The sequence below is a fragment of the Galeopterus variegatus genome, unplaced genomic scaffold (assembly GCF_000696425.1).
Source record: "Galeopterus variegatus unplaced genomic scaffold, G_variegatus-3.0.2 Scaffold209, whole genome shotgun sequence".
Classification (NCBI taxonomy): domain Eukaryota; kingdom Metazoa; phylum Chordata; class Mammalia; order Dermoptera; family Cynocephalidae; genus Galeopterus; species Galeopterus variegatus.
The window spans coordinates 173,374-179,877 of record NW_007726320.1 but is presented as its reverse complement, the minus strand read 5'-3'; the positions used below and the strand labels follow the sequence as shown (position 1 = coordinate 179,877).

Below are 6,504 nucleotides of genomic sequence, written 5' to 3'. Positions count from 1 at the left end.
TAATCAGAAATATTTATTAATTGGGATGATGTACAGACAAGAAAGCTGGATGCAGTGAAGAATCAGATGTCAGTAGATGAGAGCTCTGACTCTCTTAGGTTAGACAATGTTTATATAGCAAAAGACCCTGTTACTAAGAATAATTTCAGGGAAACGTCTTAAGAAAAGTAAGGTAAGGGCCGACCCTGTGGCGCACTCGGGAGAGTGCGGTGCTGGGAGCGCAGCAGCGTTCCCGCCGCGGGTTCGGATCCTATATAGGGATGGCTGGTGCCCTCCCTGGCTGAGCGCGGTGCGGCCGGGCACAAAAAAAAAAGACCAAAAAAAAAAAAAAAAGAAAGAAAAGTAAGGTAATAACATCATTCACCAGCTGTCTTGTGATTCACGAGGCAGGGGTCTTGTGATCCATGAGGTAAAGGGGGTCTTGTGATGTCTGTGCTCAGACCACTGATATCACCTGCTGTAATAAGTCACTCACTCCCTGAAACCTGTGTTCCCTTTACATTTGCCTGAAGGTTAAGGTGTAACTGTTTAGTGACGCAAAAGAATGAGGTTAAGCAGGAGAGTGGGACACAAAACAGTGCTGGTTTTGTACTCCTCTAACACATCCTACTGTATGAATACATCACAATTTATTCACTTTAGGTTGTTGCCAGTTTTTTTGCTATTATGAACAGTGTTCCCATATAAATTCTTGAACATGTCCCCCAGTGTACAGGTGCATGGGTTTCTCTAGGGTGTATATCTAGAGTTAAATTGCCGGGATCTATGCACATGCTCAACTTCAGCAGGTAATGTCAAACTGTTTTCCAAAGCAGTTGTACCGATTTACACTTTCACCAAAGTAAGTGAGAGTTCCTGTTGCTCTATATTCTCCCTGACATGAATATGGTGAGACTCTTTCATTGTTTTCAATATGGTGGATATAAAATGAATAGTACCTCATTATGGCTTTAGTTTGCATCTTTCTGAGGAATGATGAGGTGGAGCATCTTTTTGTATGTTTATTAGCCATTGATGTTTTCTTTGTTATAAAATATCTTTTGGGGCGGCCCAGTGGCGCACTGCTACAGGGCGCCGCTTGGGAAGTGCGGTGGCGCTCCCGCCGAGGGTTCGGATCCCACATACAGACCGGTTCCCGCTCACTGGCTGAGCGAGGTGCGGGGGTAACACCGAGGGTTGTGATCCCGTTGCCGGTCCCAGTCCAGTACGGGCGCGACACTGAGGGTTGCGATCCGTTGCCGGTCACGAAAAAAGACAAAAAGGAAAAAAAATATATATCTTTTGCTGGTTTTTCTATTTGACTGTTTGTCTTTTCATTCTCTTTGATGTGTTTTGATGAAAAGATACTAATTTTAATGTGGTTGAATTTATTGATCTTTTCCTTAATAGTATGTGTAGGAGATGTGGCGGGGGGGAAGCTGAAGTGTTTCTCCTGTTCTCACACAGTGAACACAACACAGAACACTTCACCTCTGGTCACCAAAATGTTTGGGGATTTCTCCCCACCAATAACCAATTCTCCAGCAGACACCAGCTGGGCATCCTGTAATTCAATTCAATTCTGACACTATCTAACTTGATACAGTATCAGATCCCACTGTTTAGGGACTCAGTCTCACCTCACAAGATTGTCCCCACATCAGAAGCCAATTTCTTCAAGCACCAGATTTTAACCTGTACTTCTGATTGACTGGCTATAAATCAGGGTTCCCATTATCCCCTCCTTGGGTTCGATTAATTTGCTAGAGTGGCTCACAGAACTAAGGGTAACACTTTACTTGCATTTACTGATTTCTTATAAAGTTTACTTATTACAAAGGAGACCAATGCACAGCCAGACAGAAGAGATGAATAGGGTGAGGTATAGGAGAAGGAATATGGAGCTTCTAAGCCTTCCCTGGGTGTGCCACCCTCCAGGAACCTCCACATGTTCAGCTATCTGGAAGTTCTCCCAACCCAGTCCTCTTGGTTTTTTATGGAGGCTTCGTTACATAGCCACGATTGAGTAAATTATTGGCCATTGGTGATCAACTCAATCTTCAGCCCCTCTCCCATTTCTGGAGGTCAGGTCAGTGCGGGCAGAGGTACTGAAAATTCCAGCTTCTAATCACGTGGTCAGTTCCCCTGACAACCAGCTCCCAACCTGTGGCTATCTAGGAGTCCCCATCCACCAGTCATTTCATCACCATAGAAAAAGGCACTTATCACTTGAGAGATTCCAAGAGTTTTAGGAGCTGTGTGCTAGGAAACAAAAGTTCAACTACAATATCACAGTATGCATTTGTTTATATCTTTAAAAAATTCTTCTTACCCAACGTTCTCAAGACATTTTCCTATATTTTCTTTGAAAGGTTTACAATTTTTGCCTTATTTGTTTAAGTCCTGGGTCTTTTCTTAAAAATTAATTTATTAATTAATATTATTATTTTTTTGCATTCTAAGATGTTGTAGAGCAGTTGGGGGAGGGAAAGAGAGAAAGGGGGAGGAAAATAGGATGGGAGGAGGTGGATGGAGGGGGGCGTGGTCAAGGCCTGTGGCACCCCCCTCATTCTGGCAGGGGAGACCAGGGGTCCTGGGTCTATTTGGGATTTATTTTTTCTTTATAATATGGGTGCTATGGACTGACTGTTTGTGGCCCCCTTACTCCCCAAATTTATGTGTTAACAAATCCTGCAGGTGTTATAATACCAAGGTCCAGCTGCCAAACAAAACAAAAACAAAAACAAATCTTAATGCTCAGTGCAATGGTATTAGGAAGTGAAGCTTTTGGTATGTGATTAGGGCATGAGGACTGAGCCCTCATGAATGGGATTAGTGCACTTATAAGAGTAACACTGCAATGTGGCTGGGCCATCGCTGGCCTCACTATGTCTGCCATTTTCAATTTTCAGAGTCTGTTGACTGTAATCTTGCTGTTTATGTGTACCTGTGCTTATATCCGATCCTTGGTACCTGGCTTCCTGGACAGAAATAAAACTGGACTGTTGGGTGTATTTTGGAAGTGCCCCAGAATTGGTGAACGGAAGAGTGCTTATGTTGCAGTATGCTGTGTAGTGATGGCCTTCAGCATCCTCTTCATACAGCAGCTTGGAGAAATGCCAGAATTTAATTGCCGTTAGATTTCAATTTGAACAAGGACTCATTTGCAGAAAATAATGGAAAGAATGGGTAACCTTTTTATCCGCAAACACTGAATGAGATAAATTTCTAGTTGCTGTTTTCTATTTTTCGATTATTGGACCAGTGTTCTATATAAATAATTATGATGTAACCATTTAATTCTCAAAGAGTTTAATAGGCTGTAACAATCAACCTCAGTACTGTCACTACAACATTACATTCTGCAAATGTCATTCTGTTGTGTTAGATACCAATTTTTAGTGAGGTGTCTCTAAGGCACATAGTAGAAAACAAAATTGGTAAATTACTCAAGTTCCTTTCACTGTGATTCGGAAATGATAAATCTTTATAGATTGAGAACTTTTTTTGGACTAGCTTTTTCATTGAGAAAAAAAATGGTTCAATTTATATTGGTAAGGATTGCATTCGTATTTAATAATGCTTGCTTTTCCTCTAGCCACGCCATTTTGGTCTTTAACCAGAGTACCCTCTACTCTTAGCAAACTCTGTAGCTTATTATGGGTGTTTAAAATAGTTAAAACAAGCCTATGCAGTTCTTAAGGAGGAAGATAAATGAGATGCGATTTAAAACTGGTACTGGGAAAATGTTCATATTTATTCATTTATCTATTTATTTTCAAAAGATGACCAGTAAGGGGATCTTAACCCTTGACTTGGTGTTATCAGCAGCACACTCTCCCAAGTGAGCCACGGGCTGACCCCGAAAATGTTCATATTTATTCATTTATCTATTTATTTTCAAAAGATGACCAGTAAGGGGATCTTAACCCTTGACTTGGTGTTATCAGCAGCACACTCTCCCAAGTGAGCCACGGGCTGACCCCGAAAATGTTCATATTTATTCATTTATCTATTTATTTTCAAAAGATGACCAGTAAGGGGATCTTAACCCTTGACTTGGTGTTATCAGCAGCACACTCTCCCAAGTGAGCCACGGGCTGACCCCGAAAATGTTCATATTTAACGTAAGAGGGTTTAGACTAGCCAATTGGCATAGTAGCCTCTGAAACCTCTGGTCAAGGATAAATAAATATCTTAAGCATAAATTTTGCCAGGTAGCTGTTGTTCTTTGAAAAAGGCAACATTCTTAAAATGAAAATAGCAAAATAGAACAATTATAGAATGATAATCCTACATGTGTTTTTTTATTCTTTTTAGTGTCATGTCTTCAAACATGAAACATTTATTTTAATTGCCCTAAAACAAACTTTATTTTTGTTTTGTATTTTAATGCAGCACTTTAAATCTAAAAAAAAAAAAGTAACCCTGGAGAACTCCTTCGTTCCCTCCGCCACTTGAGGAGACAGGGAGATGGCCATCTGTGAGCCAGGAAGTGGGCCTTTACCAGATACCAAATCTGCCAGAGCCTTGATCTTGGGTTTCCCAACTTCCAGAAGTGTAAGAAATAAATTTCTGTTGTTTACAAGCCTCGCCTATAATATTTTTGTTATAGCAGCCTGAAGAGACTAAGACAATGGGGTAGGACTGACTTTATTATTTTTTTTTCTTTTTTGCCACATGATTAACTATTTGCCATTTATGGAATAGTCCTTCCTTTTCTCCTCTAATCTAATCTGAAATGCCAACTCTGCCATATAACAAGTTTCTATATATGCATGGGTTTGCTTCTATATTCTCTATTCTGTTCCATTGGTCTATTTATCCTTGCACCAGAATCACACGGTTTTAATTACTATAACTTAATGGGTTAACAGAACTAAAACACTTAGAATAGTGCCTGGCACATGGGAGGCATTATATATGGGTTTGGTATGATTATTATAGTTTAATATTAAGACAACACTTAGTAGGATATATCCCTGTGGCTGGTTCTGCTTCTTTAAGAGCGTCTTGGTTATTCTTGGTCTTTTGCTCTTCCATGTAAATTTTAGAATAAGTTTTGTCAAATTTCATAAAAATCACTGTGGAATCTATAGATAGTTGACATCTTCAAATATCGAGCTTTCCATCCCTCAATATCGTATATTTCTCCATCAATTTAGGTTTTCTTTAATTTCTTTCAATAAAGTTATTTAATTTTTTTCATAAAGGTTTTGCAAAATATTATTATATTTGGTCCTAGGTACTTTATAGTTTTTGAAAATATTGTCAATGGTACCTTCTTAAACTGTATATTAGGCAGTTTTCTGTTGCTTATAACAGAATACCTGAAATTGGGTAATTTATAAGAAAGTGAAATTTATTTCTTACAGTTTGAAGGTGGGGAAGTCCAAAGTTGAGGGGCATATCTGGTGAGGGCCTTTTTCTTGGTGTGGGACCTCTATATAGGGTCCCATGGCAATGCAGGGTATCAAAAGCAAGGGCTGAGCAAGAGTGTTTTCACATGCTCACTTGCTATCCTTATAAAGCCATCAGTCTACTTCCATTACACCATTAACTCATTAATCCGTGAATGGAAACATACTGCTCACAATTCAATCACCTTTTTTTTTTTCCTTTTTGTCTTTTTTACTGACCGGCAACGGGATCCCAACCCTCAGTGTTGTGCCCGCACCATACTCAGCCAGTGAGCGGGAACCGGTCTCCACATGGGATCCAAACCCTCGGCGGGAGCACCGCCGCGCTCACAAGCGGCGCACTCTCCCGTGCGCCACCAGGCCGGCCCTCAATCACCTTTTAAAAGCCCCATGTAGTAGACTGACTGTCCCCCCCAAACTCAATGAAGCTTGAATGGTGTTCCCCAAGTTTCATGTATTAGAAACTTGGCCTCCACTGTGACTGTTAGGCTGGGAAATCCTATCATGGTAATTGAAAGGTGGATCCTTGAAGAGGTGATTAAATTGTAGAACCGTGCAGTAGTGAATGGATTAATAATGGCAGTCAGGTCCACGTGGTTCTGGGAGATTTAAAAGGAGAGTGAATGAGGAGGCTGGTCTCTGCTTTCTTTCTGTTCCACCATTTCACAATGTGATATCCTGCATCACTGTCAACCACCACCAAGACCCTCACCAGATATGTTCCCTGGACTTTGGACTTCCTAACCTCTGAAACTGTAAGCAATAAATTTTGTTTTCTTATAAATCACCCAGTTCCAAGTATTTTGTTATAAGCAACAGAAATGTACTAATACACCCCACCTTTCAAATCCTATGGTTTGATTTCTCACCCTCTTACTTTGGTTTTAATTATTTTCTAATTTCCACTATGGTTTTTTCTTTGACCACGGGTCATTTAGAGGTATGTTATTTAATTTCCAAATATGTTTTTTGTTTTGTTTTTATTTATCTTTTTGGTGTTTTACTTAAGTTTTTTGTTATGGTAAAATAAATCTAAGATAAAATTTGCCATTTGAAGTATTTTTTTTTTTTTTTTTTTTTTTTTTTTTTTTTTTTTTTTTCCGGG

The 6,504-nt window shown here is 39.7% G+C and overlaps 1 pseudogene; it reads left to right on the top strand.

Annotated features, from left to right (window-relative positions):
• Nucleotides 1–2,867: 2,867 nt before the first annotated feature.
• Nucleotides 2,868–3,119, top strand: LOC103585008 (annotated as a pseudogene).
• Nucleotides 3,120–6,504: the final 3,385 nt, after the last annotated feature.